This window comes from Neopsephotus bourkii, unplaced genomic scaffold (genome assembly GCF_033783945.1).
Source record: "Neopsephotus bourkii isolate Nb327-2 ecotype Australia unplaced genomic scaffold, CSIRO-AGI_Nbou_v1 NB_1373, whole genome shotgun sequence".
NCBI lineage: Eukaryota > Metazoa > Chordata > Aves > Psittaciformes > Psittacidae > Neopsephotus > Neopsephotus bourkii.
In genome coordinates, this window is record NW_026901852.1 from 3,489,444 (window position 1) to 3,514,980 (window position 25,537).

At 43.8% G+C, this 25,537-nt stretch overlaps 1 protein-coding gene across 4 annotated transcripts in view; it reads left to right on the forward strand.

The window, feature by feature from the left end:
- Positions 1-21,086: 21,086 nt before the first annotated feature.
- PPM1B (protein phosphatase, Mg2+/Mn2+ dependent 1B) overlaps positions 21,087-25,537 on the forward strand; it is a 62,328-nt gene continuing 57,877 nt past the window's right edge. For 3 of the 4 annotated variants that reach the window (XM_061367189.1, XM_061367187.1, XM_061367185.1), the window contains exon 1: positions 21,087-21,301. The gene's annotated coding sequence lies outside the window, so the exon portion shown is untranslated. The remainder of the gene's footprint in view (positions 21,302-25,537) is intronic. The other variant, XM_061367191.1, reaches the window with a different exon arrangement.

Below are 25,537 nucleotides of genomic sequence, written 5' to 3' on the forward strand. Positions count from 1 at the left end.
GTGCTGAGTACTTTCAGTTCCTTTTCATCCTTGCACCTATCCCAGAAGTACTCTGACTCTGGGGAAGAAGGAGCAGATGTCTGCCTTCTGTAGTGCTCTGAATGGCTGCTTTACTCCAAGCTGCAGAATAACAGGTCAGGTAGACGATGTACAGAGGTTTTGCACTGCAGAGAGTATAAATTGCAAGTATTGGAACTCCTCCCTTTATGCAAAGATGGGTAGGAACCAAAATTGTAAGAGCAACAGGGTTTCACCCCAGTTTCATTAGCATGCACCTCTTCTGGCTCCACAAGATTCCATTCTCCTGAATGGTGTTTACTATCAGTTGAAAGAGGTTACTGATGGAACCAGCTTCATCTCTTGAAAAACCCAGTGTGTTTGGGGCTATTTTTCAGAATCACTGGGAAAGTTACCAGTGGCACAAGATTTTAGGGAATTCCCATTTTTCTTACAACAGAGAGAACACCTATCAATAAGCCCCATTCTCATAAGTCAGGACCATTCCTTAAGCACAGGAAGGCTTTGACCAGTAACAACTACTGCTAATACTTCCCAAAGTGTCCAGTTAGGGACAGGGTCTCACTGTTCTTTCTGTGTTGACTCATGGAGAAAGACAGACACCCATAGAAAATACCAGACCTCAGGGGGACGGGCTCAGTCTGTCACTTGTGACTAACCCTATGCAAACATGAGGGTTAATTCTTATCCTTCTGATTGACTCAAACACTAGCCTACAGCCAGGTGAGATGAATCCAGACCTAAGACATTATTCAGTTATGAAACACATAAACTCAGCTCGGATCTCAGACTCAAGATCTTTCTAACCCTTGTCCTGGAAGAGGCAGGACAAATGTTTCTTCAGCTGCGCCAGTAAATGGGTGGTTTCAGTCCTTGGTGAGACCAGTACAAATCCACTGATTCTACTGGCCAAATGATGCTGCAGAATCATAACTGTGTATGTGTATGTATATATTGGTTAAATACAGTATAAGTAATAGAAACATAACAGCAATCCTCCTGGTGATACATGAGACAAAGGAGAACCAATTCATTTCTCTTCTACTTGTAGAAGTTTTGCAGAGGTGCATAAAAGTAGCAGGTGGTTACTTTAATACTGAAATGAAGAGTTTGTGATACACAGGACACAAAGGAACACGTCTGTCCCCCAAAACAGCAGTAGTGTTACACAGTAAGTTTTATAACAGAGTTGCGGTTTGTTAGTCCAGTAGGAAATGATTCTTTCAGTACATTTCCACTTATCTTTCTGAGGCCAGCTGAGTTGGATTGTACTTGCCATTATAGCAGAGAAGATGCATACAATTAAGTTATGGGGAATGAAAATAAGATTTGTTTTGTTTCCTTCTGATGTGCTAGTATTTATATGAAAGGCTTCCAGTTCAGTGCGCAGTGTATTTCCACAATCTTCACATCTGTATTTGAAAGAGTAACTGGAATGATGACATCCCGTTGTACCTAAAATAGACTGGACTACCAAGGGGAGATGTCATGAAATGACATTTAGTAAAAACTGTTCACTCTTCCACAGCCCTGTTCCCTGCCGTGTCCTTCATGCTAGTTATTGATCAGATCTTCACTCGATCCAAAAAGCCTCTCTTTGAGCCCGTGCTTTAAATGTAATCATAAAGTAGGTCATTGATTAACTGGGAGTATGACAGACAGCTCCTCCAGTCAGGTCCTGTCGTACTGTAAGTCTTGAGGGAGGCAAGCAGGCGATGAATCAGTAATGGGAAAAGAAATAAACCCACAGGTTTGGTGTTTTGGGAGGACTTCTCTCAGCAGCACAGTTAGCAGCGTTGCCCTCAGCTAGTTGACGGCTATGCAAATTTACAAGAGAACCTTTTGGATTTCCAAAAAAAGAAAGAGAAGAAACAAACGTGTAAGATGAAATCCACTTACCCGACTGCAGCACACAGGGAACTTTTTACTTTGCAGGCAACTAACTTACATGGGCTACTCCTACTCATTGTTCTCTACATTTAGATACAACATACATAATTAAGCACTGTATAATTAAGCGGTTTTGCATGCATTGGTTTCCACTGCACTGTCTTCTGGCAGGACTTCCTTAGGAGCCCTTATCCCAGGTCCGCTCCATGGCTGCCCACTCCAGCCTGGCCTCCAAGCAAAGCATCTGTCAGCAGGAGAATGTGCATCACTTGCTCTGGGGAAGCCTCCGGGTTGCTCAGCTCTAGCCGCGCTGTGCAGGACAGTCCTGCAAGCAGTTCTGCCACCTACGTGCCTTGTTGTCCCGATCTACCCATTGCCCACAAGCAGCACAAACATCCTCTTACTGTTTTCCTGTGCCCTCACTCTTTCCAAGCAAAAACTGCTGCACACACAAGCTTTTCATTACCTGTGTTGCACCATTAATAACATCTAAGGAAGGTTGGTGCTTTTACCACAAGAGCAATTCCCTGTCAGCATCTCGCTGGGAAAAGAACAGAGAGGTGGCTTTGAGCCAAAGTTAGCCTTATCCCGACCATGCTGAGTAGCCAGTATTCCCCTTTCCCCTGCCCCCGCTGGGTTTTATTTTTGCTCCAAAATGGCTCACCATGTGCCATGGCCAGCATTGCTAGATGTCAACTCTGCACATCAGTCAGTTCAGAGAGCAGAGTAATGTTGGCTCAGCACTATGCCGTGTGACATCCAGCAGCTTTTACACGCTCGTGTTTGATGCGATTTTGCCTAAGCTTGTAAAATGGGCAATTTCTGCCACTGCCTCCTCACTGCCTCCCACTTTCCCACCCAGTGTAAGCTAGCTCAGCCACTGGCATCATTTTGTTTCAGACACTATCACTGCCTGCAGTCAGTCTACATAAACATATTGGTGTGCATAGAAGAGAAAATGAAGCAACTGGCATTTATCTAGCTATTCTTGATTTACAGCTATACTCTATGGACCTTATCTTCACCCCGGCGTCTCTAGCCTTTCTGTCTCTTGTGTCCACCTCTCTGGTGCCCTGGCAACTCCAGCCCTACACTCTCTCTGCCTGTAGCTAAAGTAACCTGAGCCAAGCAGTGGCTACTTTCATAGGTTTAACTATGAATGAATTTCATAGGTTTCATAGGTTTAACTATAATGAATTAACTCAGGTAGCATCAACTAGTTTTAAGTCAAACCTACGTTGTTTATTTTTAGCAGAATCACACAAATATATGTATATACATACAGCTGACGAATATTCAGAGACCTGCAAAATACTGTCAGAGTGGCCTGCATTTTGTACAGTCGTCGTGTTTGTGCAAAAAAGAACTGAAGTGATATTGAATATTGCCAGAGTATAAGGGTCAGGTCACTGCCAGCAGGCTTAGTTTGATTCTGTCATGTCTCATTTTTACTTTTAGATATTTGATTTGACTTTTTAATCAAACAAGTGGGAAAATCAAAGGACGCTGAAAAATAATTTAACATATTTCTGTTTGTTGAAAGTAATTTTACATAAAAAAATAATTAATGAAAAACTTTAGCCCTGTTTTTTCCTCCAGAGCTTGCTTCTTTCATTTGTTCCTTTCTTTCTTCCGTTCATTATCACTCTCTTACTTTTTTATTTGAAATAGCAGCACTTGTACCTGATCTTGACATCCAATTTATCAAAGGTGGAAAATGTAGCAGTAGGTCTGCATGGCAGAGCTGAATGTTTGATACTACCAGCAACTCTTAGCTAACAATTACCTAAGTGCTACAGGTGTGAAAATGATCTAAATTACATTAAATGAAGCAGCATACTGGAAAATGACCAAGATTACTCAGGAGTTTCATCTCAGGAAATCCACTCATTGCTAGAATTGAAAAAGCCTTTACTAGTCCCTTTCCAGCAAGGACACTGAATACAAGGATTCAGAATAGCTGTATATTTCCTCCGCTGAATTCATCCACTGCCTATTCAGACAGAGAGTGACTTCATAATCATGTTCAGGAATGACATATATCAGGAAAACACTACAGGGGCTATACAGTGTTTTAGGAATAACCATCCCAAATCCTTGGAGTATGTGCTCCTGAAGACCTGCCACACCATTACCCAGTCACAGGGACTGGAATTTCCTCTTTCAGAGTCCTCTGGGAGGTTTCAAGGGAATTGAGGTACTTAAATGCTTTTTCAGATACCCATTCAGTGGTTGTATAGCTGAAGGGAGGAACAGCCTTAAAGCCCAGGATACAGCAAAGACCTGAACATGAAAACATCCCACCCTTCCAGGCAACCTGGAATGGGATTGAGCAGAGACTGTCAGAGCACTGGGGAGCTTCCATCACCCAGGCAGGTGAGATGCTAAGCAGGGAGAGTAGCTCTTTCATGTGGCTCAGGGATTTGCTCTTAAATGCACCTGAAAGCATTTAAGGTTGGAAAAGCAGTAAATGCACCTGTGGTTTTCTCTCTTGTAGGCTTACTCGATTACTCACAGGGTCTCCATTTCTGTAGGTATGACTGGATGTTTTTAGGCTTGAGTCTGTGTACTTCAGTTTTGAGGTTTCTCCTGGGAAAATTTGTGATGAAAGTGAAGGAAATTCCTTTGCATCTTCTCCAGGCTCTGATGGCTCTCATGGATCCTCCCTCAAAGGTAACTCAAGTTTATGTTATTTGCTCCACCCAAATATTAAAACACCTTTGCCAAATCCTTTGTTCTGAGCCTGCCGTATGGTTACCAGAGTGGATTTCCCCTAATCATAGCACACTTGGAAAGAATCTTCCCAAAAGTTATGGAAAATGTTAATTTCAGTAGCTGATAGAAAGCATAAGGGAATTTTGCCTCATTTTTGATAATTTAAACTAGTGTTCATCAACCCACTTTAATCGTTAGGGAAAGCTGAAGGAAGAGCAATGTATCAGAAGACGAAGTGTTGCTTCCAGCAACATTTGATAATGAGTTTACTAAAATAGACACTACTGTACATTTTTATATAAAATGCAGCTTAAAATATGCAAAGCATATTGAATATTGACTTTCTGGGGAAAGACTACATGCTGAGAATACGTTCTAAGAAGATAAGTATGTGTATGTACATAAGTGTGTATTGCATATATATATAGAGAGAATGATGATTTTTTATGGAGAACAGGTTTTCCATTCTCCACTGTTTAGTCAAAAAGAAGCAATGTCCTGGAAGATTTAACTGTGAGTAAAACATTGGCAGTAAAGTTGTTACTGAGTAGTATTATTGGATGAACATGACTGAAGAAAAGTATTTCTGATATTCTTTATGTACTTTCTTTGCAATATGCTAGCTATTTTTAACAGTTATTTTGCTAGCAAATCTTATTTACAGCTTGGTTTAAGCACTGAAATGTTTGGGCAATGTGTTGCGAATTGGCAACCCTGATTGTCCAGTGAGTAAACAGCACTGATGTTTGCTGAACATGGCTTTGAATTTGTCCTTGTGGTTTGTACTTAAAGACTAGAAGGCCAAATCCAGCATTTAGGTGCCTCTGACACTCAAAGCATTTTGCCCTCAGAGCTTCTTGCAAAACCTTCAAGGGGCTTCTGCTCTTCTGCAAGGTGTACCTAAGGTTACCGATCCTAATGACACTAGTTTCCTCCTCAGTTCAACACAATTCACCAAACTGCTGTTTACTCATCTAGCCAAAGGGCCCAATCCAGTAGACAAGGCCAACTATGGCTAATGCCTTACAAAAATAGGCAGAGGCAGCAGAACTGGCAAGTGACCCTCCTCTCCTCAGTGTATAGGAGTTAGTATATGATTCACAGGATTTAAAAATAAACAAGCTTTTACTAATGCTACTAGCACATAGCAATAGCATCTGAAGGGCAATATTAACTGCCTGACATACTAAGTAGATGATAAGCAGACAACTTATCTGGAATGGAATTAGTTAGCAAACTAAAACGTAATAAGAGTAAATCCAGGAAACATCCTCCCCTTGAGAATAATGAGAGAACAAATTCAGAATGCATTTGCCATGCTATCGGGAGAACGGGAAACACCAGTCTGCAGCCTAAAATAAGAGGTTAAGGCTTTTCTATTTACACAGATTTTTACATATCTGATAGAACCAGGGCCTCTGTTTTGTAATTAGATTAGCTGATGTGAACCTGACTGCATCTCTGTGGCATCACCGTAACAAGTGAGATCCAAGTGGATGACTAATGGTGGCAGTGGATTTGGTTTCCAGACTGGGCTGTAAGACGGTCTGTCGACCGTAGACTTATGCACAGATATATTACTGTGAAATTTCCCTGATCTTTAGCAGAACTAAAACAAAAGTAAATATTAGAGCTCCCCAAATAGATGAGAGAAGGAGTGAAAGATGCATTTCCTATGTAGCTGTACAAACTGGGGTATGCTGGGGAAATATATGCTGTATATGGAATAGCAGGAAAAATATGGAAGAAATTAAATCTGTTTCAGAGGAAAAAGAAATATAGTGTAAACATTTTTTTCCATGGAAATTAAGGAAAGTGGAAGAGGAGAAAGCAGGAATAGTCTCAGCCTTCCAAATACTCATTTACTTTGCATTCAGAGCCTTTCAATGACATGCCACAATCAAAAGTCCTTCAAAACAGAACTGACACTATTTTGCTTATTACACAGTTGGTGATGTCAGCTAAATAACTTCATTTTCATAGCATTTTATTCCCCACTTGATATTCTGAGCAATGGAAACAATTAAAATTGAAAGAAAGGACAAGAAACTCCATGTTTCAATCAAGTAATCCGAAATCCACCTGAAAAGTAGATGTTGCGCAGTTGTTTGTCAGTGTAATGCAGCTGGGTAAATGATTTTATTTACAGCCTCAGGCTTTCCTACCAGCTTTGCATATTTGTGTTATCTTTGCTTTATGAAAATACTGAAATAGAAGGATTTTACTTCTTTTTTATTAACTTCACATGTTGAGCTGAGAACACCTACAGTATCTCGGGCAAGCTGGGGCTGTCATTAACGTCATGTAGACAAAAAGCAGGAGGATGGCATTATTCTGTTACTCTGAAATGTTTCTAACTGTACCTTGCGGATTGCTATAACCGTAGGATGGTATGTCTGCTGGTGACTCATGCTGACTCACCCACCGAGCCAGAATTTACTGAGCCTTCTTCTATGCCCACACACAGTGATATGATTTCCAGTCTGAGTGAATCCTTTAAAATTCAATTTAGTAGGCTTTAACTATAGAGACAGATACACTTCTTCAGTGGTTGCCTTAATTTCTATTTATGTCTTATTAAATGTGTGTTCGGATTATGTTTTCCAGAATCCTTTGAAATCCGTTTTTAAAATAACGTGGATAAGTGCAACTGTGCTTTCCAAATATGAAGGTCTGTCTGAAAACACTGCCAATATACAGAAGCAGTGAAAATTTACAGATGCTACAGACCTAAAGGCCTAATACATAATCACTTCAGCAGCAGTGCATGTGAGCCTCGACCATGATAAGTCCCTAGGCTTAGGCAATGAATAATTAATAAAAAGACAAATTGACCTTACTCAATTTTTGTTTTTAAGACTGGAAATCATATATTGCCCCACTGAAGTAAAGAGAATTAAATGGTATAAAACTAGGTGTGAAAGCAACCCTTGAAATGTTACTACAAATATCTTCAGGCTGATTTTGTTTTGTCTGAAATAGGAATTGTATGGCAGACTTTAACAGGAACACGATCATTCAAATTATTTGTGTCTCTGAGTTCTGGTTAAAATCTGATGTGATGTAGCAGCCTGTAAAGTAATTCTTGTTGTTACAGTACAAGCTGCAGTGACCAAAGAGATGAATGCCAGTGAGATTCTCTCTCAGAAACAAAGAAATGCTTCTCTTCCATCTCGTATTCTTTGATACAGATTCATACATTTGTTAAATCAGGATTTATGATAATCTCATTCTCCCTCCGGGATTCTTCGCCCTCCACACAAAGACTAAGGGAGAGAAAAAAATAGTTTGCTTGGACTACTCCTGCATGCTTTGCTTTTTAAGCTCTTCTGACAAATGACTAATGAATGTTCAAGCAACAGAAAACAAGATACATGTTTCCAAAGAAACACAGTCAAATGCTTCAGTAAACTCACTGAGGCCTTCCTTCACCTTGCTAATATTCTGAAGGAAGAGTTGATGCCCCCAAGCCATGTACCCTTCCCTCTTTCTCCAGGAATTTACGTCATTTCTCAGAAGTATGTCAGCTTTGAGAGTGTTTTAGGGCTGTGTGGTTTTCTTCTCTTGCTCCTGCAGCCAGTCAGGCATGATTCCTGATCTGCAAGTTTGTCTATGATTCTGTCTTCTCATCTCTGGGATTCACTAAATTGCCCTGTCCTCTAAATCTGAAAGTGCTGGATGAGTGGATACTTCATCCCCTGTGGTTTCTGCTTCACTGACTTCCTTGTACTTTGGGTACACAGTCCTTTGGTTTGCTTCTAGAAAACAAAAATCCCAGACTTAAGTCTTTAGTCACACCTTCCTGCCCACATCATTGTTCACACAGGGCTTTCTTGTAGTTCTGTCACCAGAATTCAGAAGTTGTTGGTTTTGTGGTTTGAGTTAAATGTGCTTGAAAATAGAGTACAACTTCTCCTTATTGTTACTTCAGCCTTCAGTGGCCATTAAGATTCTGTATGTAATGGGGCATGATACAAGGAGAACCACACAGCTGTATGGCAAGGTTTGAATAGAAGTTGAAATACGTGTTTCTATCTCAGTCCCTGTAAGTTCTGCCTATTAATGTTCCTTCTCTTGCTATTGCACTGCCAGTCACAGTCTGCTCTTTATCTGAGACGATCCAGGCTTTTTGTCAACCTGGTATGCACAAAGGACTCTGCTGTACTCCCGCCCGGTGCTCTGTAGTAAAGATACCCACCTTTGAGATGCTCCACAGTTCTTTAGTGACAGGAGAGGCCCATATACTGCAGTCCATCCTTTGCTGCAGGACACAGCATTTCCTGAAAGTGCCATAATTATTGAATATATACAACAGGTTGCTTGCAGCAGGTTTCCCATGCTGAAGAGATGAGTGCCCAAGAAATAGAGCAGTTAAGAGTAGACTGGTATTGGCAAGTAATTTAGATGTCGCATTGTTGGTCTCCTTTCCAAGCAGTGCCATAGACCTGTGAGGCAAGAAGACTGATTACTGGATTAATTGTCCTGACAGTAGCTCATTTCTAAAAGCACTTTTTCTCAAGGGGCTCTGGTCCTTCCTGTGTTCTATTTCTGGGCAAGAAAAGGGCCTCTGGAATGAATGGTGGTAAGAAGTAGGCTACTGCCACTACCAAAGCAAGTCATCCTGCCGGCAGCCTGTTCCAGAGGGCCACAGATGGAATCCACAAACCCAGGAGTCACAGCCACTGGAGACTGAATACCTCTGCTCTTATCCATGTCTCTGCAAATACTGTATCTTCCTTTCTTTCACTCCTGATTTGCAAAGCATGTAATGAAAATGTTATAGCAACATGCTAGTAACAGAAAAAAGTAACATTCTTTTTTCAAGGAGTGAAAACTCCCAAGCCCCATTGAGCAATGCAAATAAGCAGTTTATGGTGTTTCAGCTAACACTGGCCTATCTCAGATAAACATTGCATGATTGCAAAGCTTGTATCCAAAGGTCCCTCTCTACCTGAATAAACGGGCACTGAGGTTTTCTGTATCTCTATAGCTTGTACACTGCTGGCATCCAGTTCTAAGTATCCTCCCTCCTGTGATATGATGGTGCCAGCAGTGTGTTTGGCAGTGTCCACTATGTACTTACCTATGCACTTACGACACTTCAGCTGCGGAGTCTCTCTTACTATTTTTCTTCAAACACTCTATGGAAAAGCTGAGCTTGTTACCACTGAAGAACTTTGCACAGTGGGACTCTCCAGTGTCGTCATATTTTCTTTCCAGCTTTCAGGATTATGCTGCTCTTATACCCTTTTGCAATGGAATCCAATATTTATATTTCTTGAATCCTTTTCTAGATGAAAGATACTCACTTGGCTTATCCTGGTAGTTGTATGCTCTGCAGTTCCTGGGGCACTCTCGCTTGACTGCCTTTGAGTTCCACCTATTCTTCTGCCTTGCCTCTCCTTCCCTGAGATACGTTACATCCTCAGTAGTGTTAGAGCACTGAGTAACCTCCAAAAGATCTTAGTTGGGCACCTGCAATTGTGCAATCATACACATTTAATAAATGTCCCACTGGAAAGACTTCTCCCCGTAGTGTAACACTGACTCTTGCTAAAAAAAGACTTGGTTTATCCAGTTTTCCCCAGGCTGTGGGTATCCTAAAGGTATGTGTGCATTTGGACTTGATGCTTCTTCAGAAATAATGTGCCTTATGTTTGCTACAGTTACTTGAAATCACTGTCACTACCAGGCAAGGTAAATAAGGAAAAAAAGATTATACTAGCAAAGGAGGGGTTAAGTTTCTGATTACAAAATGGAAACAGACTTAAAGACACAAACAAAAAGCATAAGAACAAGAAAATGTAATTTCAGTGTATACCATGTTCTGGCAGTCACCCACAGCCTGCCTCCGAGAGCCAAGGAGCCAGTACAACTGCACTTCAGGCTGTACTTCTCAGTTGGGTTTTTGCCTGCCTCCACCCAAAGAATGAGGGACTTCCCACTGCAAAGGGAGGGTAAACCTCAGTGCATTTCTTTGGCCCATCTCCCGTCCTTTGCTTCCTTCAATTTAGAGAAAATTTACCTTCCTGTTTAGAAACTCAGTTGAATTATAATTCGATTTGGGTCTCCATTTCCCAGGCAGCATTACTTCTATTATGACCTTTTTTTTTTTTCTTCCCATGGCTTTTTAAGGTCTTATAAATTACAGATAATAAAACTGTGGGCTGTACACCAGACCCTAACCTAACCTCACAGCTTGTGAAAAATTGATTACACACAGGAGATGTCACTAATAATGATGATAAGTTTAGGGTTTGGAGCATTTCCTCAAAGAATTTTCATTCCTCCTCCGTGCTTTGTCATAGCAGAGGCTTTACAACTATCCTAGTAACTTCCAACTCTGATTTCCTTAGCCACAGTTAATTATAGACATCCCAGCAGTTTCTCAGAGTTGTTTATTCCAGAGTTTCTTGACAGTGAGCAGGCTAATGGGAGGTCTTCTGGGGGCCTTTTCACTTTCAGAAATACTGCTTTTAAAATGTCAAGTCCTATCACCATGACATAGTTGGTTTTGTTTCATTTTTGTGCTGCAGAGTGTAAAATTCATGAAACTGCTCATTCCTCCGAAGCTGAACACTCACATTTAAAATCCGATATCCTCTTGTCACCAGCTTTAGATTATCTTCAAAATCAGACAATCTTTTCTCATCATTCAAAATTAGAAAATCTTTTCCAGTTATCTGAAATACACTTACTCAGTTGGGTAACAGGTAGCCTGTTAAAAAGGCGTGCTTTACACATTTCACTGACTTAGGAGCTCTTGTGTTGGCAAAAAGCACCTTTGCAACGTGCATGTTTTAAGTGGCAGTCCTTTGGTGGCATGTGGGAACAGAATTCATAACATTCACTGTGCAGAGACAATATGCCTGTTCTTATTTTATATTTCTCTTTGTCAACTGCAACTACCCATTCATATTTCTTTTTGTTTCAAAAACACCACTAGTCTTCTTTTTAACTTTAAGGGGGATCAGTCTTCTACTTCTTACCTGGTTTGTATTCCTGTCAAGACCAGTGGCACTCCAGCTTGAGCAGAGCTGAACCCCAAGGCTGTGATCATGATGCTGGCTTCCCTTTGCTGAAACAGGAGGGAGTTAGGCTGCTCAGTATCTCAAAGGAAATACACAGCATACTTAATGTTGACACTACTATTACGGTTGGCATATTTTGATCATCTCATTTCCTCTTTGATCCTGATGTACAGTAAAGTGTGGACATTATCTTTAAGCTGCAATCTGATCTTACTGAGCTTTTAAGTGCAGTGAAGGGCAGTGGATTTTCTCTTCAGCGGCAACATGAACAGCAGGAGCTCTGGAAATTGTAGTGGCAACAGCAGCTTCTGTTGTGACAGTTCTCTCGTAGGTCACCATGGTGAGAATGTATCTGAGTGGTGGGGGTTTTCCTGTCCAGACACTAATATAATTTCTAGGAGCCAAAAGAATAGCTTATATAAATTAATACCCTTGTTATGAATAATCTCCATGTGGATATGCTTGTAAGAAATATACACTTTCTTTTTATTTTATTTTTTTTTAAGGAATGATTTTAATAACTAGAAAAAGAAGGATTCAACCATACTTCCAAAACTCAATACAACGTTTACCTTAAAATGGTTGATCTGTCTGTTAGTATGGAAAAAAAACCCCACTGTTGATTGGAAAAAAAAAACCAACCCATAACAACATGGAACATGGTCAAAAATTCTGCTTTGCTTTTCTTTCTGAAGATTCATTACACCCTTATATGTTTTAACATTAAAAATGTTATTTTTTGAACCTCAAGAGAATGCAGGGGATGAACCTGGATTTAGCATCCAGAAGGCTAAGCTTTTTGGAGGTCCAAATGGAAATGGCCGCAGTGTAACACAGTGTCTGACGTGCCACTTTGATGGGATAGCATCTATCAAACCACCCTACAGAAACAGAAAAGGAAGAATTAACTTCTGGTTTTGGTGTAAGGGAATCCCTTGGGAGTCAGTGTTCTCCCTCCTGCCAATCATGCTGACCAGCTCTACCTTCCAGCAAGCCTTTTGATCTTACCAGATGGGTTTACTGTTGGTGAATCTCTTTAACTGAGTCACCACCAAGTGTTTCCATTAGTAAGTTCACAACCCATCACGTGTGCAGCTGTGGCCTGCCAGGCCGCTTCTAAGGTTGTGGGATGGATACCAGAGAGCACTGCTTAGTTACAAGATCTTAGAGAAACAGAGGCGCTTCACTTGCTGTGTGCTTACTTTTCTTGGCTTGTTTGATTTCATGCCGCTTTTCCATTATATTTAAACCGGTATTCATCAGTTGCATGCATCTATAAATTACTTGGCAGCCCCGGGTGCAGTTCACTTCTATAGGAAAAGGCTCAGTGACCCACTGGGCATGCATGAAGTTTCTGCCTGAAGACAATGTTTTTTCCCCTCAGTCTTTAAAAGGAAAAATACTAAACAAAGTCATTTCATGACTGGCTTTGCTCATTGTTAGTGTTTGAAGTGTGCGTTAGGGCAACCTTTCACACTGTGCACACTCTGGTTGCTGGTGTTTTTCCCCTCGGAAGGATGATGAGTCACATCCATTCTAGTTTAACAGCTCAGCTGATCTTAGCAGAATGCTCTCACCAGAAACAGCCTCAAATAATACAAACCACTCGCATAGATCAGAAAGCTTCTGGCTGATGTGTCGTCCCTTTCTAGGCAGCTTCCCTCACCCATGAGTAGATGAGAACAGCAAGTGCCGCAAAGCCATTTCTCTCACTGAGGCTCTCAAGTTGTTGTTCTCCCTCACCAGTCGGGAGAAAAAGAGGTGACAGGGAATGGAAATGTGGGAAAGTACTTTTTAAATGGCACTGATTTTAGGAAGCACCCTTTGCCACTCTCCTAGGCAGTTACTTCTCACAGGTACAGTAAGGAAGGGTAAAGCAGCGAATTAACGGTAGTATGGATTAGGAAAAGATCACAAAGGTTAAGTAGGAAGCTGTTAACTCAGTGTCATTAGATTGCTATTAGACACATGCTTAGGACAAGTATAAATGGGCAGGAAAAGAGCAATGGAATTGCATTAACAGTAATATATCTCACTTAATAGCTGCATGTTGCAATGATAATCTCTTCAGAATTTTTTTTTCTTCTTGAAACTCATGTCTGTTTTTGAATTTTCATAAGAGTGCTCTATACTGTATAACATTGGATCTATACAGCATTTGAAAGTTGTTTGAAAATTGAGAGGATATTATTACTAGAAGTCATCTATTTTATGGAGCCTAAAAGCAAGATAGCCAGTTAAACGTGATTGTCTTCTCTAATAATGTAAGCTTAAAAGATGATAAGAACGTAAGTACTTTACACTTGATTATGCTTAAGCTTTTGAACTCTCTTAAAGCATTTTAAGCAATCTTATAACATTTTAAGCTCTCTTAAAATACTTCAGCCAAAGGGTAGTAAAGGTAATCTAAAGTCCAGGTAGTCAGTGAAGAACAAACCAGGACAGTAGTAATGATGAAGACATATTAGGGGTGACAGGTGAGAGTACTTGAAGCAAAAGCTGGTATTCTAACATCAATCTAAAATGTTTAGTGAGATTTTAGACTGCCAAAGGAGACATCTCAGCCAGAAGTTAACAAAACTAACACTTTTTCAGTCTCTCTCCCATGCCACCTACAATACTGCATTGAGTTCTGGGCTTCCCAGCAGCACGGAGGAAAAGTGTGAACATATGCTCACAAGTGATTGGGTTACTAAGGCAAATTATTGCTTATCTGCTAGGATGCTATAGCAGTGTATAGTAGCTTAAACTAACACATTTTACTTCAGCAGCTGGAGGAGCTGGGAGCAGGCACACAAGCAGTTATTACAGCTTGTCTGTGGAGTAGTAACTTATTAAGCTGTGCTAAGTCATGGCTTAATTACAAACTGGCTTGACAGCTTGTGGCTGTCTGTCCCTACCCAGTTTAACAACGTGAACAAAGCTCAGATGAAGACAACAGAAATAATCATGGCACATCAACCCTTTCAGTTTGTTACATCTCAAAGCCAGCTCATGGCTGCCTGTGTGGAGCTCCGAATAAGTACTTCCATACTGCCAATTACGTGCCTGTGTGAAGGCACTTAACCTGTTGCCCAGCCATGCTTAAGACTGCATTTGTCATTCTAATGCTGAAACTGAATGGCATTTCATATCATGCTGTGATAAACTAGAATATTCTGTCCTTCTTTGTCATCTTTTTGAAGGGATGAGCTCCCAGCTGCTAGAGGAAATTTCTGATATTAACCCCTGGATTTCTTGCTTTTATACTCTTGAAGTTAACCGTGTTCCTAGTTCTCCATCATTTTCATTGTGTATGGTTTCCCAGTTCTCCTTACTGCTAGTACCTCTGAGCACTGGGTCATTTACAGATTTACTTCTTGTGTCAGTGTCATTAAGGAAAATATCTAAAAAATACCTAACAGGTTTATGCCCAAAACTGATGGGGGAGGACAGGAAGAAAAGAGAACAACCTTTATTCAGATACTTCACCTCTGATCTGCGTTCTCCCGTGTGGATAGTCAATTACCTCCATCAGTCTCTGGTACTGCTCTGCTAATTCCTATCACAGACTGGTTTGAGTAAGAAAGTACCTTAAAGCTCATCCAGTTCCAACCCCCTGCCATGGGCAGGGACATCTTCCACTGGACCAGGATGCTCCAACCCCCTGTGTCCAACCTGGCCTTGAACACTGCCAGGGATGGGGCAGCCACAGCTTCTCTGCGCATCCTGTGCCAGGGCCTCAGCACCCTCACAGGGAAGAATTTCTTCCTAATGTCTCATCTCAATCTCCCCTTTGTCAAGTTAAAGCCATTCCCCCTTGTCCTGTCCCTACAGGTCCTTGTCAAAAGCCCCTCTCCAGATTTCCTGTCAGCCCCTTTAGGCACTGGGAGCTGCTCTAAGGTGTCCCTGGAGCCTTCTCTTCTCCAGACTGAACAAGCCCAGCTCCCTCAGCCTGTCTCTATAAGAGAGCTGCTCCAGCCCTCTGATCATCTCCTCCTATATCTGGAACTTGAATGATATTATCAGAGAAATATACTAGGTTAAGCTGGTAAGGTCCACCTTTTGTAAACATTATTTTTTCTCATTTAGAATTTCCTGCTATACTTACATTAAAAAGCTTACTATGAGACAAGTGATTTCATTTGACACTGTTTTCTGACCTCTGGAATGGGCATTATCTGTTCTCTCTGCCCAGAGGCTGCAGACTGTGTTTTATTTTCATCGCATATGTGATACTGGCAATTTCCTTTCCCTCCCAGCCATCCTGCTGTCTAACACTGTGTTTTACATCACCATCTTTACTGAAAATTGAGACAAAATATGCATTTAATTTCAGAATCAGATGTAGACTATATATAAACCCCACTTCTTCCTCACTGGAAAGCGACATCACTTCTCTCTTACACTATTATTTCACAGCTGGATAACACCTTGCTGGTTTTCCAGCTATTGTATGCAAGGTCTAAATTAATCTGATTTTCCAGATAAATTCTACTTTAATTCTCACATTTATTGATATTTGAGATCTTTCCTAAACCACAGCTTTTTATTATTATTATTATTATTATTATTTTGCTTTGTTATATGCTCTCTGCTTATAATTCTTACCTCTATGCCATTTCTCTTCCACTTATGCCTTGAAACCTTTACCTGTAAAACCTTTTGCCTTGAGCAAGATACAGAATCTCAGTGGAATTTGCAATTTTGCTTTTAATACAGCAAAGCCTTCTTCCACATTCATACAGTATTCATTATGCAAGCTGATTCTACTGTCGGGTCTCTTCATTTATCCCAGTCTGCCTTTCTGAAATTGAGAATGCTCTACTTTCTGTCACCCCTACCTTTTGTCACACAACTCGTCATCACCCGTTCCAGGGTTATTATCTACAGTCAGGCCTTCGAGGGCAGATTCTGCAATCATCCAAAAGCTTTTTACGGCCTCAGTGACAGTTTGGTGGAGGAATTCATTGGCTACCACAGTAGCATGTATTTCCCAAACTACGAATGGGGAATCTGAAATCTCACTGATTGGTTCTTTGTATCCAAACAGTACCAGTTCTTTAATAATATGGAGTTTTCTAGCTACCTCCTGAGCTTCTATGCAGGGGCCTCTAATGGTCTCACAGCCTTCTGCTCTCAGCATGCTCTGTGTTTGCTATCTTTTCCAAAAAGAAAAAAAAAGGGAATTAAATTTTGAGCTCTTTTATTTGCTATGTTTTATTTGCAGAACATTGCTTCCTTAACATGGAACGTCACTACCCATCTTTATTTCCACTTCCATGTTTCCTCAACTGCAAATCCCCTCCAATCCACGTGTTCTAGTTAGGAACACTGTGAGTTTTCTTTACTGACAAAGAGGGGGGTCTTGAACTGTTTTGTTAAATTCCTTCATTTTTCCCCAAATGCTGGAAATAGTACATCCACTTTTTAGTTACTTTATTTGACACAGTAACATTACTTGGGTTTTGCCTTTGTATATGTTTTTTTCTTTGTTACCCATCCCCATTCTTCCTATTTCAGATTGCTGTCTTAGCATTTAATCTTCCTCTTGTTGAGTAAAACCAAGGCAAAATATTACATGAATCTTTCCAAATTTTCTCTACTCATTTCTTAATATGAAGATGACTTTATTGTCTGTGGTGATTTCCGTCCTTTCTTCACAGATGATGTAATCTTGAAGGGGAACACAGGAAAGTGGTGAAGAACTTAACTACTGTTGTTTAGTGAATTGATTTCCATGGGAAGTTACTCAGCTGAAAATGAGTTTGTTTGCTTTGCACATAAAAAATACTCATGGTCCATGAATATTCTCAGTGTCTGAGAATGCTTTCTTATGAAACTAGAGCAGCTGCCACTTGTGGCCAAACCAGCATGAAGGCCAGTTAAAACACTAGATGGGTACAGACTTCAGCTGAAAACCAGAGTTTTAGTTTTGAAAACCAGAGGTATATTTGAGATAATGATGTGAAAATGCTGTCAGATCAAGTAGCTTCCAAAGTTACTGATATTTTGTCAAGACTTGGTTTACAGCTCATACATTTGAGCATGAAACAAATTTAATCATTGTGAAAAGGACAAATTTGTTCACCAATAGCAACAGAACTTAGAAAATATGGGAATTTGAAAAACTGTGCTAAGAATTTACTTTCATTCCTTTTAGGTGCAGTGTCAGTTGTTTGTGAATTAACTTGATCTTGTACTGTCTATTTTTCTATAGTTAATCATTATTTTCATCACTACTAACAATCGGATGCCCATTGCATGTGTTAGAGTACGCACGTACTTTCCGGCATGCACACATTACTGTCAATCCAACACACGTGTACTCTCAAACAAATATCCTGCTTCAGTAATCTTGCAGGACGCTTCACTGGGGCCAGCCATGAGAAGGCACAAAATCCCTAGATTAGCCATTAACTCCACGTTGCCACATACAACCATTATTTCGCCTACTTATTACTTCACCCCCCACCCCTGCTGCCCGTCACTGTGTTGCTTGCCTCTTGCCACACTCACCTCTTGAGCAATGCCAGTGTTCAGTTTTAGCCCACATAAACCCGCCAGATATGCACATTTTCTAGTGGTTAGCAATGCGCTGTTTACACTGGGTTGAGGACTCGTGTGCATGGTGTAGATTTCTAGTTAATCTCTAACATTTAAGGAGGTCATGTTTGAGAAGCAATAGGGGATATGATTTATTACATTAGAGATAATGGAGGGTAACATTTTGGGAAGTCAATTCTGTAAAGGTTGCACTGGTGGTGAGGGGCTATGATAAGGAAGTATTTGATTATTTTCAAAATTACCTATAAAATGATATCTGCAGTTACAGCTGAAATGAAGGGGATAAGAACAGTGCCAAACCTAGAAGCAAGGAGAAAGGCAGGGCCAGAGGGTTTGAATGACAACTGAAAAGACAAACTCGTGATTTCCTTTGGTATTTCTTTATGCTTTTGTTTTAGCAGTCACTGTGGGGAAAATGGCTGCTACCGTAAATTAGATGGAGGAGTTAGTAGCAGCTGAGTATACCTAGGTCATACTGAGGAATATTATCTAATGCTGCCTATGGTATCTCTCTGGCAGGTAGCCAGGAGGCAAAGTAGTGGGTGTAAACCAAGACCTGATAAAATTACAGCCTGATTCTGTCCCTGCTGAAACCTGTGCAAGGTTTGCCATTACTTTAAAGAGTGGAAGGTTCCAACAAAATTCCTGGTGAATCACTTGAAATAAAAACTGTTTCAAAAGTCCAAGAAGTATCTAGGCTGAATGAAATTTACATTCATCAGCCTGAAGATACAGCAATTCCATTGTCATTGCTTTAAGAATACATGAATTGTGTTTAAATGCGTATAAGATACAAGTCTGAGGAAAGGAAAAAAAAAAACCCAAACCCCCAAACCTAGCTAGATATATGAGTATCTTGAGTTTCAGATCATGTGGGCACCACAAAATTAACTAGGTTGATTGGCAGCTGGGTCTGGGCACTCAAATTAGCTTGTCTGTGAGCAAGTTTTCTATGACAGAAGGCTAACTGCAGGCTCAGCGTTCTGGTTGTTTCTGAGCTTGCTCACGAGTGCCCGTGCTGAGGCAATTTGGGTTTCATTCTCAATCAACTCCATCACCCGGTCCAGAGCTGTGGGAAGCAGCACCATCACGCTGGTGTGACCGTTCCCAACGTGATGTTGAGGAACAGGCACACTTGAACCCACTAAAAGCAAAGCTTTGGCTCTTAGAGCTGCAGTTGCATCAGTTACCTGAGCTCAAAGTGCCTCCGGAGCTCTATGCAAGGAATTTCTAACGTGAGCGGTGGTGCTGATGACCTTAAAGCTAAAAGCTGCGTAGCATTTACTGTGGGTGTAACTGGGGAGCCTGGAAAAATAACCCCAGTGTGCCTGTGTGGAAGACTAGGAAAGAATGCCAGCTCCAAAGGGAAAGTTCTTGTCTCCAGAGACAAGGATAAATAAAAATGCTACATAAACTGTGTTGAGACTCATGATCTCAAGTCCTGCATGTTACAAGCGTTCATTTACACAGACACATGTAGTGTGTGTGGAGGGAGCACCACATAGTACATGGACAAGGGATCAATTAATGTACACGTGGTACGTCAAGTTAGGGCACCCGGCACTGAAAGGCAGGGACATTACTTCTGCCATTTAGCTTACAGGGAAAAACTGATGCGTGACCGCAGTGAGCCCAACTGCTGTAAAGAGCAGGACGGGAGTCGGCTCCGTCTCGAGAGGTGAGCCCCAGCTGTCCCTCAGTTGGCTGAGAAAGGTGTCAATAGCAAGGGGTTATAAGGCATCGGCACATTTTCATGCTCCTTCCTCATCAAGCATTTATGTGCGGGGCTCAGAAAGCAGCCAAACACGAGGCGAGCTCCCGCAGGGGCTGAGCTGCGGCCTGCCCGGGGAGGCTCCGGCTGACAGCGGCTGCCCGCTCCCGCGCTGGCGACCCCGCCGCGGTGCTGAGCTCCCTGTCCGAGACCAGCGGCCTCCGGGGGGTGTCCCCGCGGGAGTGACCGCAGAGCGCACCCAGACGCCCCGCACCTCGTCCGTCGCTGTTGTTGCTCCGCGCACAGAGCGCGGCGCCACCGGAGGCCACGCCCCTTCCCCCCTGCAGCCGAGAGATCGGCCCCACGCTCCCTGATTGGCTGGCGGTGATGTCATCGTGCGAACATACGGGTCCTGCGTGCCGCCCGCCGTGGGACACGCCGGGGGGGCACGGGGGGCTGTCCGCATCTCTTCCCCTCATTGCCCGGCCCGCGGCCAATCACCGTGCGGAGCGACGCGCGCTCCGGGACTCGCTCCGCCGGAGCCCGCCGGCCCTTCCCCATCGCCGGCGGCCGCTCTTGATTGGCAGGGACAAAAGCCAATCAGGAGAAGGCACCCAGCGGCCCATTCACACCTACTTCGCTGAGCGGCGGCCGGGGCGAGCGAGGCTGCGGGACTGGCGGCGCGGAGAGCCAATGGCCTGCAGGCAAACCGCGCCGGGAGGGAGAGGATGTGGCGGGGGGAGGGCGGCTGGGAGGGGCGAGGGCGCTCGCTGACAGCCGCTTCCGTCAGTCCTGCCCAGGCTGCGAGGCCGGGTAAAACGTGCGGAGAGAGGCAGAGTCCGCGCAGTGGCTCCGTGACTGACAACAGCCGCAGCCAATTGTGACGAAACATAGGGGAAAGGCCCAATCAGGAGACAGGTTTTGGGCGGGGCTGGCGGGTGAGCGCTGAAGGGCTCGACCAATGACACCAAAGCAGGGTAGAGCCGGCGAGGCGACCGGCCAATGGTCACTGCGAGAGGGCGGGACGGGGTGAGCGACGGCAGCGGCAGCCACTAGGCTGGGGATGACGCGAGGCGGCCCGGCCGGTAACGGTCGCGGGGCGGTGGGGGCGGGTCCGTGTGCCCTGCCCCGCCCGCCCCCCCCGGGGCGCTGTGACGTGTGCGGTGGGGAGGGCGGGCCGAGCTGCGGCCTCTGGGACAGGGGCTCCCAACATGTCCGCGCTGCTGGCGGCGCTCGGAGTGCGCGAGCGGGCGGCGACTGCGGCCGGCGGCGGCCAGCGCGGGGCGGCCCGCGCCTGAGGCCGAGCCAGGGTCCCCTCACCCGGGCCGGGCCCTGCAACGGCCGCCTGGGGCTCTGAAGCCGGGGAACGCCGGCGCTCGTCCTCCGACAGGTAGAGGGGTTAGGGCCTGCCGTGGAGCACGGGCGAGCGGGTCGTAGCCGCGCCGGGGCGGGTGGAGAGGCGGAAGGGTCCGGGAGGCCTGGTCGGGCCTTGGCGCTCGTGTTGCCGAGTGGCGGGGCCTGCGCGGTGCCGTGGGAAGTGGGGGCTGGCAGCGCCGGCCTGCTCCGGGGGGCGGCGGGCAGGGCCTGCTGCTGAGCCTCCCCGGGGGGCGGGTGCCGCGCAGGCCCGGCCGACGACTCTTCCCGCCGGGGAGAGAAAAAGAGGGCCGGTGCCCGTACTGACACGGCCTCCCTCCTAGCGGGGGAGCCGGGGCAGGCGCACGGGGGAGGGACAGCGAGGAAGCGGCGGGGAGACTGAGCCCGCCGGTGTAGCTGGGGATGGGGGCCGGCTGGCCCGCCCTCCGCGGGGCGGGCCGGGGCGGTGGCAGGAGGCCCGGCGGGCCAGGCCCCGCACGCCGGCCGCTGCGTGTGGGGGAGTGGGCCGGCCGGGCCCCGCGTGGGTAACGCGGTGTGCCGGGAGGGCAGAGGAAGGGGCCTGGAGGCGGCCGGCGGGACGGTGCTTGCGTGCGGAGCACGGTCGGGGCGGCCGGCGAGCCGAGCCTGTGCACGTGCATTGGTCGGGGCCGGGGGAGTGGCGGGGTCGGTGTTTACCGACGGGCTGGGGTGGTGGGAGGTGGCGAGCTGCGGAACGGCCTTGGTGTTGGAGTGAGAGGCTGCCGTTGGGCCTAAGTGCTGGTGTGCAGGGGGATTAAGTCACAGATGGGCAGAGCCTGGGTGCTGCCTCTGGCGTGGAAGGGGAAAGAAGTTGAAGGCAGTTCTGTCTTGTAGTTTGGGACTTGCTGGCTCTGTGAACCCAGTGGATGTAAACGTGGATATGCTTTTACTGTAATTTGTGGCTAGTTGAAGGCAGGGAGTCATTTTGATGGGCTGGAGGCAGCTGGAAAAATCTCTGTTGTTTTGTGTGCTGTGGTAGGTTGAGGGATGTGTTTGTACTGTGGGGATGCAGACAGTGCGTGAAACCACATGCATTTAGGAATAGTGGTACATGAAGGCCTAAGAATTTAAGAGTGATAGGTAAACAATACTGTGTGTGTTGTGAGAAGTAAGGTGATAACTTGGCTGGCTTCTAGGTGTTGTGGAGGAGGGAGGCTTTGGGTGGTAAGCCTATGTACAGTTTAAAGGAACAGTGGTAACAGGTTGCTACAAGGTTCTGAACTTGTTTTGTTTGGTGGCCAATGTGGTTAGACTTAATGTGTGAGACCTTCGTGTGTAATATGAGATGGTATGTGGGCAGAAAGGCACTCATGTTCCTACTGCGTGTACATTGGTTTGCTGCTCGCACCGAGAGAGATGCCTGCCTATCACCAGCTCAGAGAGCCCTGTTTCTTGGGCACTGAGATGGGCTAGGGCAGCAAGCAGGGCAAAGAGCCCTGTTTCTTGCTGTCAACTGCTGTCTCACCTCTTGATGAAACTGAAAGGCAGTCATGTTGGATGTTTGTTGTTTGAGCCATTGGATACAAATTGGAAAGCGTGTAGCAAATGCCAGGTGTTGTTGGGGTCATTATAGTGCTGTTTGGAGGAAAGCCTCGAGGTACCTGTATTTGTGACAGGTGTCAGGCAGTGTAAATTTGTCTGTAAGGGCATCAGTACACTCTTTTGGGTAGATTTCCATGGGTCATAAGGAAGTGAGGGGACTTGGGTGAATATGTAGAGGTAGGAATGAATGGTGGAGGCTTTGACAGATTTGTGTACCTTTGAAAAGGGAGGATCTGATGAATTTTGGGGGATTATGCATATACAGGGAAAGATTGTTAGTCTGTGTATATATGTGTGTATCAGGGGAATGGCATTTGCAAAGGAAGACTGGAGTTTTCGTATTGCTGAGTTAGTGGGAGCTCTAGTCTGTGTGTGGAGAGGAGGCAAGTGGTTTTGGCTGAGGCTAGGAAAAGTTGAAATGGTGGGGGGAAGAGATGATAAACTGGGTCTGGTGTCCCAGGTACGTCCTGAGCAGGTGGGAGGCTGTGGGGATTCTTCGTTCCTTTTGCTGTGGAGAGAAGTATTTTATAGTTGCGACAGCCAGTGGAAGCTAAAAAAATCAAACCAAAAAAGTGAATGAAGATCAAGCAATTTGTGACCTTTGTGAATATTATCAGATTAAAGGAGACTACAAAATAGTCAAGGGGTTTCTATTTAAGATGCTTTTTGCCTGTTTTGTTCTTTTTGTTCCACTGGCTAAATTTGCTGAAACTAGGACTCATAATGGTGTTGATAGGTCAGCAGCACTTAATGTCGTGTAGACAAGCCCCCATATATGTGTGAGCTCGGTCTCAAATGTCTGCTATATATATATTTATGATGTGTGTTATATATAACTTTATACACTTTAATGGAGTGCATATATCCAGAAGGTATGAGGTCTTTTGTATTGAACATACACTTGCATTTGAGAGGGTTAGTGCGTGAACATTTGAGGGTCAGAGATGCGTGAAAAGGCAGTCCGTTTAGAATGGAAAGCTGCTTGGCTCAGGTGGAAATGAGGAAAAGATTGCATGTGTATCTGATGTTCTGCAGGCTTGTAATAGTATTATTTGTTTACACAGCCCCATGTCTCCTGCTCTGCACAGATATTTAGAGGAGTTTATTATATAGGATGATGATTTAATTAAGGCACATAAAATAAAGGTGAGGGGAAAACAGAATGTTGTATGGAGAGAGCATAGAACCATTTTTCTGTTGCAGTTGTTGTGAGGTGGCCAGTTAGTGAAGTAAGGAACTAGAGAACTATAGAAAAGAGTAGTCTTTGTAGTAATTATCCTGGGTAATCCAGTTCCTTTCTTGTCTCCAGTGTCGAATTAGCACCGTTTACTTAAACTTTTCCAGTGGTCATCACTCTGTGCTTCTGACTTACTAGACTTGAGACCCTCTCTTGCAGAAATGTAAACCCATCACGGTTGCAATTAGATCTTGTGAAATCTGTTTCAAACATAGTCTTTTAAGGTGCTCAGTGGCAAGAACTACTGCTCTCAGAGGGAGCAATTGAGAATGAGTATTTATTACATGCTTGTGTTGCCTTCATATTACCAAAAAAAGGGAAAGGCAGTAAAAATCCACTCTTAATACTGGATCTAAAATCAGTGTCTGTGAAGTATTATAATAATGAATACCACTCTCTGGAGCATGGTTTATTCAGACTGCAGGAAGGGATGGGGTTGTATGTTCAGAGAGTAATGTCAATCCTGAATGAAGCAGACTACAGCATACCTAGCTAAATGCTGCCATAATGTTCCTAGGTGTATGTGTGGGTGGTTTTTCATTCGTGTATTTTTTGTTTGTTGGATTTTGTTTGTTTCAGAATTTTTGGGGTTAAAAAGAAATGAATTGAAAGTGATCATTTGTTAGTCTTGGATCATCTGTCCAGTGGGAATGCTTAAATCTGCTTGCACAGGCCTAGTGCTGTAGCTTTGTGAGTGCTAAATAGCTGTTCTTTTCCAGTCATCACTGGAAGATAGCTAGCTTACTGTTGGTTTTTGCAAACACAATCTCTTCTGAGTGAATGGGAAAGCCTTGGTGAATGAATGCAAGCTCTACACTCGATGTATGGTTTGTGGAGAGTGATTACTGCAACAGGTCATGCATATCTTTGTGTTTATAGTATTTGTGTAATGTAAATTTGTTTTCTGCCCACCACCCTGATTGCATCAAGGAAGCTCTGTTGGTTGGTTATTTTCTCTTTTTTTTTAATTCTCACAACCTTGTACAAACAGGTTTTCTCTCAGTGAAAAAGAAGCATCAGTCTTCAGATTTTAGGCCTCTTAACAACCCAAGTGATTTGATCTGAATATTGGCCTCCTCAGACTGGAGGAGAGCGATGGTGGTTTCTTTGGAAAACCGTTAAAATACAAGTTTTTGCTATCTTCGATCCTTCCCTCTCTTCTCTCATTCTGTTGTTCAGTTGTTCATGCTTGATCATCTTCAAGATGTGGCTCATAGAGGTACAGAGTGTGCACTATGACTTCTTCCTTCTCACTGTGTTAGCAGTGTGAATGCAGGATAAATGTTTTATGAAACTTCAAGAAGGGTCTGGTTTAGCCCTGGTCTTCAGCATATCTAGTATATGTAAAGCCTTCAGGAAATTTGACTGAAAACTCTGGACAAGGCATTGCAGGTTGTTAATGGGAAAAAAAGAATAATTAAAAAGGCGCCCAAACTGAAGTAACATCAGACTACA